Source organism: Durio zibethinus, chromosome 1 (assembly GCF_047325235.1).
Source record: "Durio zibethinus cultivar Kanyao isolate XHJ-2024 chromosome 1, ASM4732523v1, whole genome shotgun sequence".
Lineage (NCBI taxonomy): Eukaryota > Viridiplantae > Streptophyta > Magnoliopsida > Malvales > Malvaceae > Durio > Durio zibethinus.
Window position 1 is genome coordinate 8,326,745 of NC_143162.1, and position 14,133 is coordinate 8,340,877.

Consider the following 14,133-nt stretch of genomic DNA (forward strand, 5'->3'; position numbering starts at 1 on the left):
AGCTAAAAGGCAGGTTTGAGAAAGTAAAGAATTCAAAGAAAAATGGAAGAATCATCATCAGTTACAATGGATTAGAGAGACGAATTGACATAACAAGAATTTATAATCGGAATCGAGCATGGATCAAACTTTCATGTGTCCAAAGATTGAATCAAAAGCCTGTAGACTTGACGGCGGTGAATTGAAGTCGCCTTTGAACAAAAATGACATCTTGAAAGTAGTGGAGGTAGTTGAGAAAGACTTTCTGGCTATTGCCAAAAGTTTCTCTTCCTTCTTTACTTCGCTTCATTTAGCTTTCTCTTAGGTCTGATTTTGCCTTTATTTAGTTATTTAATTATTTATTTTTTAAAAATTTATGGCACTTTTGTAAAGTTCTCTAGAAAATTGTTGTCAATTTATGGGAATTCATGCAATTTACATAAAGATTTTGCTTTGTTGTTGTTAAATTTCTAGAAAATTTAGGCTATTAAGATTTTGAGCAATCCTAATGGTATTTCTTTTCTTTTATTTTTATTTTAGGTTTTTAAATTTAAAAAATATGCATTACAATTTATAAAGAAACTGATTACTTTGTTGAGTATTAGCAAATAATAGCAATGAATTATAGCATTGTTGATGTTAATTTTCTTAATTTTTTTAATCTGAAGTCAATGATTCATTACATGTGGTGAAAATGTGTATTTTGATATGTGCATGATGTGCAAATTACTTCAATTTTAGGTTATTAGCAGCTCAATTGATCATATATGTTGCTTTGCTGAAATAGTTAGGCACTTTTAAGAATCTAGTAAATGAAATATTAAACATAATGTTTCTTTCATTCAATTATCAATAAGATAAGGGGCAAATTTGTTCTCTAGTATTATTCTTATTATTAACTCAGTTATTTTTGTAAAATATGATAGACGTTCATGTTTTTTGTCTTAAACCCAAACAATTATGAGTACTTTTTCTATTTTCTATATCATTAACATAGCTCTAGAGTTGTAACAATTAGTTAACCTCAAAGCTTATTGTTTTCTTACCTTAAATTAAGCTTACTAGTATTCATTGGATGTAGTTTTTAAATTTGTGCTAATTACTTGGATAATTTATGTTTGTATTAAAATATAGTTAAAGTGTCGTCATGACTTTTTTCTCTGTCACTTAATATTTATTTTGCTGTTAATTAGAACATATTGATTGTCTGTAGTATGATGGAGCTATTGCTGTTGCTTAATTTCCTTTAAAAAATATAGCATTATGTTATTGATTATCTGATTTTGATATAAATTGTGAACTTATTCTTATTATTTGGATTTACAGCATTTGTTATGGCAATATAAGAAAATCGATATATAAATTCATGTCTCAAGTAGTATCCCTGACCCTCTTTTTCAAGGAGGCATTAAATAAAAGATTAAAAGAAAGGTTTGTTGGGTGTTGTCTTTATTGTAACTTCATTAACGGATGAAACGGTAGATGCTGAAAAGGTAAGTGGGGATGCGGCTTACGTTTATATGATTTATGCTATAAAATTTCTACCAAATTTTATATTCTCTCAGTACAAGCAGCTTGAATCCCCTAAATGTGATTATGTCCTTTTAGCAAGGTGTATTAGAAAAATTACAGTTCTCTACATTTTAATGGTTGATTCATTGTGGTTAACCATTCTTGATGCTTTGCCCTTATTTCAACAAGGTTGGGTGATTTTCATTCAATGAGTCCACCTTTATCTCTCTATCTCAAGCAAAACTAAGTTTGTATTTATTCTAATTCAGATTTAATTTGAAGGTCTCAAGGAAAGGTTATTATGTTGGAAAATTTGAACAGTATGAAGCATTTAATCAAGTAACCCATATTTTTCACATAATGAATCATTAAATTGTGGTTTTTAATTTTGACTTTTAGCTTTAATATCCTTATGTTGGTTAATTTGTGTTTTTATTTCTTACAAAAATAACTTGTTTTAGTTTTTATTCATGGTCACCGCCTATTTCTTTTTGTTGTTTATAGTAGTAGCTGAATTTGGTAATTGACACTTTATTTTAGACCCAATGATAAAAAATGATAGGTTTTTATGGCTATTTTTTGTTGATTCTGCATGCATGTTGAGTTTTTTAAGTTGTAGAACCTTTAAATTCTTTCCTAGCATCCCTTTGCAAATTTACTATCACATGAAAATTAACTTTGCTAGAAGATAAGATTATGCACAGATTCCTTGTTAAAGAAAAGCAACATGCAGCATATCTTGTGAATTATCCATTAATCAATCATGATGAAGCTATCAAATACTATGTTGATGATGTTAAGCTTTTAATGAATCTAAGACCGTGATGTTAATTTCTGAAGACCACTATTATGATTGTATGATTTTTATGCTTTTACATTTGTGCACAAATAGTTGACTTTTGGGTTGCTCTGCAAAATAAGCATGGTACTAAACTATTAGTGCTTCTAATATAATATATCTTGTTTGGTATTTTATATATTTTAGGCAATCTTTTAGCATGCTTAATTTGTTGTGTATATCTTTGTAGTTTATCCTTTTAAAAGTTTTAGTAGCTCTCTAATAATGCTTAAAATTGATATTTCAACAAAGTATTACAATCTTTTGGATCAAGATGTTCTAACTTAATTTTTTATTAGATATTATTGTCTTTATACTAAAGAATGTAAATGTATTATTAATAGTTTTGTGAGTATGGTATATTCTATTAATAATTTTCCCTCATTTCAGATTATATTAGTTTAACTAAAAGTCACCTTGGGTTTTACTACATTGATATGGTTTTTATACCTTTCTGAAATCAGGGGATTTCAAAATTATGATTGTTTATGACAAATAAATGTAGGTGTTGGAAATTGTCTACTCGGGACAAAGCAATCCATTCTCCCCATACCATTACATAAGTAATTTTGGGACACATTTGTATGTGTAATTTCATGATGGATATGTTTGTACTTTATTCATTAACATCCTATCTCAATTGTGTTGTTATTCTATGAAATAAACTTGGTAGTTTCAATTGCATTATGCTGAAATAACCACTGGTTGCATAATTGTTAATGCATCATTTTTTCGTAAGACAAAACCCTCACTAAAGTTATTTTTGGGTGTTCCTAAAATTATTTTTAAAAGTTATTAATAATTATAGTTATGGCATTTGTACTAGAGTTTTATGTCAATACACTAAAAAAAATTGTAAAAAAATCATATTTTTTATACCTACAGGAAGTCTTCACATATGTGCCAAGACTTACAAGAGAATTGTCTGGTCAATACAATGATTTCATTATTCTTTCCTTTTTAAAGTCTCGAGTATTTTAAGCAAGTTAAGTTTTTATTTTTGGTAATGGGATAATAGATGATAAAGGCTTGGTAAGCTTTTAACAAAGAAACCCAAATTTCATTTTTTGACTGTTCCTATTGTCTGTATTCTTAATTTTATGTAATCAATGGTACCATGCTATAAAGATTAAAAAAATGCATAGTAAAAATTGGATGATCTTCCAAAATACTTGTAACCTACCTATTTTGTGTTTTTCTTCATTTGTTTTATTTGAGTTGCCATTACATCCATATCTACCTTGTAAATACGTAATAATGAGGTGCATAGTTTAACCTAGCTTTTTTTTTTTTCTACAAACTCATTTGTGTTATAATAGTTAGAGTATTAATTGATGATGCTAGAACTTTGTTAGATTTTGTAAATTAAAGTTGGTTTATTTCTAGCTAATTATTTGCAATTGTAGGATTTCATATAGAGAAGCATTGCATGCAGGTGAACCTTACTAGAATATTGCTTAATGCCTAACAATGACTTCAAAAAAGTTGAGTTAAGTGAGAGTTGGGAACTGGTGATAAAGAGAAATGATATGAGAAAAAGATTCTTGTTGGTTTTTAATATGTATTGCTTGTTGTCTTGCTAATCTTTTTTTGGATAAAAAATTATAGAATATTTAAAAAGAATTGATATATCCAAGAGATATTTGCATATTGTTTAGAGTTTGTATATGTGGATGCTTATTTCGTTTTATGCATTAATTTTTTAGACAAATATTATTTATTTGTGTTTTGATTGGAGTAAGAATTAAAAATATAAAAAATATATACGTCCATTAACAAATTAAATAAAAATACATAAATAAGCATTTTTCGTAAAGGTTTTAAATATTTTCACTAAATGATGTAAAGTCTCATAATGAATGTCATAATTGTCAATAAAAGTAATTTTAAATGAAAATCAATACAAGCCTTCACCAAAAGTAAAAACTTTTAAATGAAAGTCAATAAAAGCCTTCATTAAATGCAAAAGATATAGTGAGAGTCAAAATTGACCTTCACTTTAAATTTTACATTTAATAATAATTGAAATTAATTTTCACTAATTATTTACATTTAGTGAGGGTCTTTTAACCCTCATTAAATGGTAGATATAATTAGGGTTACATTTTATCTCTCATCATATATAATTAATGAAAAAACTTACAGTAAGAGCATATGATAGTCATATTGACTTTTGCTAAAAAAGTGAGTGAGGATTATATGGACTTTTAGTGAGTCCCTCAATAAAAAACTCTATTCTTGTAATGTGAAATGAAAGAAAAAAAATACAAAAGTCATATTAATTTTAATGCAACTAAAATTATTTAAAAATATATACTTGCAATTAAATATTGACATGTGCAATGCAAGATATTTATTTTAAAGGAAACAAATATATACTACAATTATTTAAAAATAAAATTGAAACGATGTACAAAATTTACCAAGTTTTAAATATATACTTATATATAAAAGGAGTCCCCAAGACTCAAATTTTTGTCCAAGTAATGAATGTCATAAAAAATCAATTTGAGGATAGATTTGGACATTAGCATTTCACAAACCAACATCATAAGGTTCTAGAAGGAGATTATGCCAAAAACTTTCTAATCTCTTCTCCCCATTCCACACCAAAACTCTCATCCAAGAATTCATTTTGTTCAACAACCCAAACTCTACTTTGGCTTTAAACAACACCTTTTTTTAACTTCGTTTCTACAACCATCCTCTTTTTTTCTTTTCATGTTTTTTTGGGTTTTTTTTCCTAGATGAAGAAATTCAACGTATTTTAACCGATAATTTGAGTTGTTTTGATATTGTTGTTTGTGTGCATGTTTGTTATTTATTTTATTGTTTCTATTTTTCATTCATTATATAGATTGTTCTTTTTGTGGTTTTTAAGTTTTGATTTTGTGCTTAGATTTTTTTTTTCATGCATGGTGTTTTTTTTTTTGTTAATCTGTGTTTTTTTATTTTTTTTGTTTTAGGTTAGTAATTAGGGTAATTTTATGTTTGATAATAAATCTTTCCATGAAAATCGTAGATGCCACAATAGCTGCATCAACGCAAAACCCTTCCGAAGCAACCATCGCTAATCCAACAGTAGAAAGATAGCCCGGATGGCCAGGACACTACGTGTTTTATTTGATTGTGCCAATTTTGAAAATGGGCAACATAATTGGTCGCAAATGTGAACTTATCAAGAAGATGTGCAAGGAAACCCGCGCTTGCATTCACGTCCTTAATGGTGTTGTTGGCACTCTTGGTCACATTGTAAGTCTCTTTTTTCTTTGGAATAAAAATTCCAAAAAATTATACAATTGTCTTTTTCTATTTCTGGATTTCACTCTCTTTAGTTGTTATATAGTATGCTTGATAAAAAAATGAGTAGAGAGGTCAAATATGACATAAATTCACACCTAATCACTTCATATGGAAGCAAACCGTGTGTTTTTTTAAAAAATGTGCATAAGGTAAGCCAATGACTAAAAAAAAACCATTTAATCAATTTTTAGCTAAGCTTAAGAATTGTTGTTTTATGGTCAATTGGGATTGCTGTCAGGATATACTTCTATCTTCACATTTTGTTGGTGCTATCGTTTATTGGCATTTGGATTCAACGTGTGATTTCTTTTTTTTTTTTTTTTTTTGCTTTTTCGAAACTTAATTTTATAGATGTTTTTATTTTCTTTCTAGCACAGGTTATAAATTTTGATATGCCTTCAAGTGCTTTAGGATATATACATCGTATTAGATGCACTGGAAGAGCATACAGTGCTGGTGCTTTTGTCTCTCCGTGAGATTTTCCTAACAAAATGTACATTGCATTACCCTTTTTACTATTTTCCACGCCTTTTACATTTTGTATGACAGTATACTTTTTGGTGTTATGTCATTCACTTTGGCTTTGATTAGGCAACTTTTATAGTTTCTATTTAGAAGCTAGGTGCTCTAATAATGATGAGGTTGATGTTGAATGACATTAGTGATTGTGGCATAATACTTTTTTTTTTTCAACTTACATGGTTTTTGTAGCTCTTGCCAATCTAATCCTTTTTTCTTCAACAGGTTTCTCCAGCTAAGATGGAAGATTTTAAAGAGATTAAATCTTTATCGGGTGATGAAAAAGATGATGAGACAAATATTATTGTGCCATTTTCATTGTTAACCAAGGATGCAATTGAGTGTTTACGATATAGGACTAAGGTGATATTATTTTGGTTCTTATTATTGTCAGATGTGTAATTTTAATTATTCTAGTTAAAGCTAATGGTGATCTAACAGTGAAAGTTTTCTGCTTTGACATATTTATATCTTTGTATTTCATTCATGGTTTCTTTCATAGATTAGGTGGACAGCTTCATTATAAATCAAGTTGTTTCAGACTTATATGCTATGATAGTCTTGCAAGATGTGGCAAGAAGTGTGACAAGAATTGCTGTCAGAGAATCACAAGCCCAGGATTTAAGGAATGAAATTCTCAACTTTGAAAAATGAGTAATTACCAATCATTTCTTTGGAAACATTTAAATGACAGGGGAAGAGGACTTGCAATGTAAGGAACGCTTAGCAGTTCTCTGCTTCATAATTGTGCTTAATTATGTTTGTTTTGTTTTTGTACATGTTAGAGTTACTGAGTGGTCAGGTGGGCTTTATGTGTCTATTGGTTGTTGGAGCATGGGCAGCAATGATGTCTCTGAGACAAGAATGTAGAAAAATGCTTTTTTCCATTTAATTTTAATGAATCAAACTTCCTAATAAATATTTTATTCTATTCTTTTTATTTTTTATTTTTTACATGATATCAATTCATTTCTCTTCTATTACATTCATGAATCAACTGTGCCTTAAATATTAAAAATTAAATCATTTTATAATTTATAAACATGTTGAAAATAAAAAAATATAGCAAAAACTTTTTTGGGTCAAAATATTAGGAAATTTACAGGAATATTATTATTATTATTATTATTATTATTATTATTATATAATTTATTATTTATATTATATTACATTTATCAACAATTATATTATGACAAGTGGAGAGTTTCAAAATGAGGTTATTGATATGGAGGATTCGGGGATTGAGCTAGATAAGGTTGACTTAGAAAAGAAAGCCATGGAGGAAAGGAGTTATTTGTTATGGTGAGAAACCAAAAAAGAGATTTAATAGAATATTGAAGATTCTTTTGCACATTGCTGTATCGTTTCATTTCAGGCAAACACGGTTGTTACTGTTGAGGGCATTGATTTTGTCAAGTGTGAGGTTATAGGTCAAAGCTTCATGTTTCATCAGATTTGAAAGATGATTGGAATGGCCTTTTCAGTTATGAGGAATTGTGCTCCTAAGTCACTGATTGAAACTTCATTGCGCAAGTTTATAGTTCTATTTCTGCTTGATTGCTTTGTCATTGTAAAAGAATTTCTGTTTTAGCCTTAATATAAATCTTAATAAATTTTCGGAATGTAAACATCAATGTACTTGGATGAGTGCCTTTTTGAATCATATAACCTAAAATGAAAAGATAGTCATGCAGAGTTGTCTACGAAAGCTTATATAGAAGAGGCAGAAGAATTCAAAATGAAGTTTATATACTCTCATATTGCCTCAACAGAACGTGAGGAAGGAGTTGTGGGCCTATGGTTGCATTCTCTAAGCCATAAAAACTAAGACATGATGGAAGGGAAGAGTCTTAACGTGGATGAAAATACAGACACTACTACTAAAGAAAAAAGTAATGTTGTGGAGAAAAATGTAGACACTACTAAGATACCCGGTGCCGAATAGTCAAATACAGCCAAATGAGTAGTCTCATAGCCAAACTATCTATTTTTGTTAGATTATTCAGTTGCTTTGCTTTTTTTTTTTTCTTGGTCTGATTATTGTTCTTTAACAAACCATAGGTTACTTTGAGAATACAAGAAAGATCATGGAAGTATCGAAGATGATACAGAAAGGGTTCGAATTTGTTTCACATTTTCTACTGAATTCTCTAATTTTCAAATATGAATAATAACGGCAACTTAAAATGCAGAATAAAGGAGATTCCTGAGTTGTTTACCATTGGAAAGCCAGACATGACAATTGTGGCATTTGGATCTGCTGTTCTGGACATATTTGAAGTCAATGATATCATGTCTCGCAAAGGTTGGCATTTGAATACATTATAGAGACCCAACAGGTGAGCAGTTTTTGCTTCATTCTTTCTTTCATTTCTCATTGGATCAAATTCTTTTTAATAGTGAGAGGGATAGTTGGTCATTTGAAATGAATTATACAAGTGGTCGAACTTTGATTCGATTGATGAGATGTTTCTTTGATTATGAATTTTTTAACTTGTTTGGATTGATTATAAGAAAAGAAAATGGATCATTTAATGATAAATCAATTATGAAAAGGAGAAAATTAAAAAAAGATAAAAAAAAGTTGCGCATGCATTTTTAAAGAAAAGAATTCTTTGCTAAGTTAAAAAACTATTAAAGGTTTCTATAATTGCATGTCTTCCTCATACAAATCATTTTATTATGGGAAAATAGAGTTATTTCATAACATTTTAATTATTTAATATTTTATTTTGTTTCATTATTATTTTAAATATTTTGATATTTTTATTGATTAATTTAATCATATATTAATAGAATCGGATCGAAACCGGGCATCTTTCTACTTCAAATAAAAACAGATTTCACAAAGAATTAATAGAGAATATTACATTTGGGAAGTTAAATCAAACTCCGAAAACTTTTATTTTCTTCGAGTTCCTTGAAAATTGTATAAACGTGACAGTAATTCTTGTGTTTCTCTTTTCAACGAAGAAAAATGAATATTTTATTTTATTTTATTCATTATTCTTTTTTAAGTTAGTAAATGGTGAATATTAAGTCACCATCGTATATAGAAACTTCAATAACTTAACAACTTATATAAAATATAGCAAAAAAAAAAAAAAACAACTTATATAAAATATTTTGCTCGTAATTTTATAATCAAATGTGTCAAAAAAATTATTAAGTAGATTCTTCCTACCACATCAGATATATCAAAGAATTTATCTGTAACATTTTTTTTTTATCTTTCTCATTTAGTTTGTTATTTAAACATCTGTTTGATTAAGTTTCAATTTTACTCAATTAATTTTTCTTTAAAAAACAATTTTGCTTGATTAATTGAATCTGACATAGATAAAAATGATGATGTGGTGAAATATTATTAGATGGGCCAATATCTGACGTGGCAGGAAGGTTCTTCCTAATAATTTCTCTGATGTGTGAGAGTTTTAAAAAATATTAATAACACTTAAATTAATTAATTAATTAATTAAAGGAATACCAAGCTGGCTGGCATACTAATACTAATATATATATATATACATATATATTCCATATATTTATAATGCAAATTACTTGGATTAATTTTGTTTAATTGGTAGTAAAATTAAGCAATAGGGAAATTAAAATCTGACCTGTAATAAGTCAAATGATCCCTAAACAATGTAATATAATTACTAGGGTCTTAGGATTTTTAGTAATGTTTTTCTTTTTAATAAAGATCTTATATTTATGCTAGCACTGGTGTAATCTATTGGTATAAAATATTTAGTTTTAACAATTAAAATTCAATGTCGATTGCTTCCAATAAAAAAAAATCTCATATCTATTGCTTCGTAATGGATTTTTTTTTTTTTTAAATAATCTACAATTGCGAAAACAAGCTTGTAATCAACAATGACTGTATGAGGGTCTTGTCAGAAAGTAGGCCCTAGCGGATAAAGCGGATAAATCAACGTACATAAAAATTTCACAAAAACATATAGGAACTAAAGGCTTTTAAAATCTAATCTGATCACTAGAATAAAATTTCATGGACAACTAGAAAGATTTTGTCCATTGATAACTTTTTTTATATATAAAAGTATATTTAAAAAGATTTGAGATTATTTCTTGATTCATTGTTGGGTATGAATGTAAATAAAGAGATGGTCACAAGTTTTATTGGACGGTTGCGGCTGCCGTCTGGAAATTAATGAAGCACATTGAATATTGATGCATTCCAATCGTCAAGTGCTAATTACAAACATCTCCAGAAGCTTTTAGCAACAATCTATCCATCCAAGTAAGCAATCGTTAGCACAAGCTATGACGCTGTTATTTTCCAATCCGCTATTAGTATCACATCCTCCTTAGGCGACCATGGCCCCTTCACTAGCTCTTTTCGCGTTCGCCCTCGACGGTCAAATCGTAGCGGTCCTCATCGCCTCCTTCTTCTGTGGATGGGTCGTTGATTTCGGTAACGGTCGTATCATTTCCATTTTCAAAGGCTTCAATTTCCTTTTCCATAAGTGTGAGAGTGAATACAGTATGTCTCAAGTACCAGACTTAAACGGCAAAGAGCGACTGTTACGTGAACAATGAAGAGGACAAGTTGAAATAGATTTATCGGGCAAGTGTTGCTGGCAATCCTTCTTGTTTGACGGTATAATCCTTCATGTTTTCCAACTTGAAATAGTTTGGGCTATTTTGGAATTCCATATTTGATCGAATTTGTACAATCTTAATCAAGTTTTATCCTAAAGTTGAACGGCTAAATTGATACAAAATAAAAATAATATAAAAATTTATAAAAATGATAGTCTAAAATTTTATAAAAAATTATGTATAAGTTAATAAAATAAAAAAATATTTTTATTTCAATATGAATTTTATCATATAATTTTTTTTTATAAAATATCATAAAAATATATAAATTATTAATATTTTAAAAACATGAATACATGAATTGATAACTTTATCGATGAGCACGGTTTACATTAACAAGAAAGCTGTTTTTATCAAGGTTCAACCCGGAAGGTCACTACAATTGAGTTCACTATAATTGAGTTCAATGGGATTGTTTGGATATAGAGGTGTAAATAGGATGTGCTAGGTTGGCAATATCGGCCAACATTATATTTTAACATATCATCATGGTACAACCCATGAAAGTTAAGAATATGACCCAGCACAACACATAGTCCATAACCTTCATGGTTCATGTCATGCTAGACATGACACTATTTTTTGTGCCAAGATTGTTCAAGCACAATTCACTAATAGTTTTTCAAAATTTTAATTCTTTATTAAAAATTTGTTTATTATTATTAAAAACAACATGCAGGAGATAAATAAAAGTAAAATGAAATAAAAAAGACACATAATTTACTTGATATGACAAAATGCCTATATCAACAGGAAGGGATAATAAAATCTACTAAATAAAAATATTAAAATTATAATCCTAATATTTCAAACAAAAAAGCACACACACATATGTAAAAGAAATTATAAAACACAAGATTATTATTCTATTTTTCATTCTCATTATATAATGATTCACTTATATAATGTGTTTTGTCTTTTATAATGCATTTTCTCTTGTGCATTTATTTTATATCTTTTATCATATAATAATTTGCTTTGTTAATTGAATTTACATTTAACTTGTCTTAATTTATTTTTATTAATCACTAGTTAAATATAATTGGGTAAACTATAGAAATATACCATGTAGTTAAAGCCGAAATGAAAATACCCATTGAGGTTTAAAATGTGACATTTAACCATCTTATGCCACTATTCTTTTATCACGTATTGAACGCTGTTAGAAATATAGTTAAAGCAAGTCTCCATTTCTTGTTCTTTCCACAATTACTATTCATTTCTTCCTTTTTTGTTTCTTTTCTCTTCCCACCTTTTTTATCACTATTTTCATTTCTTCCATTTTTTTCTACTGTTGGGATAAATTTGGGTTGATCAGTAAAAAAAACCTAAACTTTGAGAGAAGGCAATAGTTGTGATAGCATTGATTTTAGAAATTTTACTTAAAGCTTTTATTTTAATACCCCGACACGGTAAATTAGGTAGTTTTTAATTTTTGTGTCTTTTTTCTTTGTTTATATCGTTTTAATGTTACTAGAATATAGAAATATATGAAATAAAATAGTTATGCAAATTATTTTTGGTCGATGATATTATGTTTCATTGTAGCTCATACAAACAAAACTCAATCAAATGCTAACAATTATAAGGCACATTTATGAATCTTGGGAACTTTGAAATAAATTACTCATATTTTTGCTATTTTTCAAAGTTTGTACATTTATGCCCAACCAAAACTATAGATTTGAAGTTACTGGGGTCACTGAATAATCTAACATATCAGTTTATCAGTTATATATTACAATGTTTCATATATGTTTTATTTGCATTATTAAAATGAAGGTTTGCAAATTCACACCAAACTCTTTTATAGGCATCCAGATCCTACAGCAAGGTAGAAATCACTTTACATAATAAGAGGGCCGATTGTTGGATCATCATTAAAGACAAGATAATTGATGATTTGGCTTGATGCTATTTTTGGAACTTACAACTCCTTAAGATACTAAGATATCTTGCTTCAGTTGTTCATTTCTTACTATATTTAACAACTGCAAGTTTATGATGTTACGTCATATGTAGAGGAACAACCAAATGGTGATGCCATCTTGGTGTATATCGAAGACAATTTAACTGAAGGAATTTATAGGTATGCATTTGTTCTTTTCATTTCGAAGAACTTAGGAAATTTTAAAAATTTCATGTTGCCTCTTTCAATTCTATCCCTTATAGAGTTAGTTAGCTTGACTCGTCTTTGACCTTGACTTAGCTTTTAGCTTTTATGTATATCTAGATAGGTTTTTATGCATAAAACAAGCAAATGATGATAAAATCCTTGTATTTTTCAGCTACCAAACCATGTTGTAAATAGTATATTCTTATTCAGTTTAATCTCTATTAACATGATTAAGGTTCTCTTCTATACAACCAAACTTATTTAATTGAGATCAACCTAGATTTATCCCAGTAGCAATTTATCCCAGCAACAAAAAACAAAAAAACAAAAAAACAAAAATGAAGGAAATGAAAATGGAGATAATGAGGTGAGAAGAGAAAAAAAAATTAAAAAATGAACAGTAATCATGAAAGAAACAAGAAATGAAGACTTGCTCTAACTATTTTTCTAATGACTTTAAATAGGTGATAACGGAATAATGGCACAGGGTGATTAAGTGTCACGTTTTAAATCTCAAGGAACATTTCATTTAGACCTTAATCATATAGTATATTTTTAAAGTTTACCCAATATAATTTATCTATCGATAATTTAAATATTTAATAAGTAAATTTATTTAATATAATTTTATTTTATAAATTACCAACAAAATATTAAAAGAAGTATAATTTCATTACAATATAAAAAATAACATAAATACACTTAAAAATTATGAGCTCACTTATAACAATTATGTGCAAACACAACAAGATTGGGCTTATGTGCTATACTGTGCTAGCTCACATATCACATGCTGACACTAGCCTTTAACAGACTGTGCCATGCCGACTTATGGATCTAAAATCTTCTAACCCAGTAAAGCATGCACACCTATACACATATATTTATATATATCATACTTGGCCTAACTCTATTATTTAATAGCAAAACATGCCAAAAACAACCCATACTGTACCAAATTTAGTCATGTCATGGGTCACTCAATCCCATTGATACCTCTATTTGGATTATTGAACATGAATTCATGATTTTTTTTATTTTTTACCTTCATTAACCCATAAATATTGCACATTAAATAAGGTAATTAATACAATAATCACAAAATAAAAGTGTGTTGATCATCACACAAAAGAATAAAAAAATTATATGTGAAATAAAGATCTAAAATATTAGAAGTCTTTGAATTATTTTATTTATTTTAAATAAATTTTTATATTTTTATTATATCCAAATA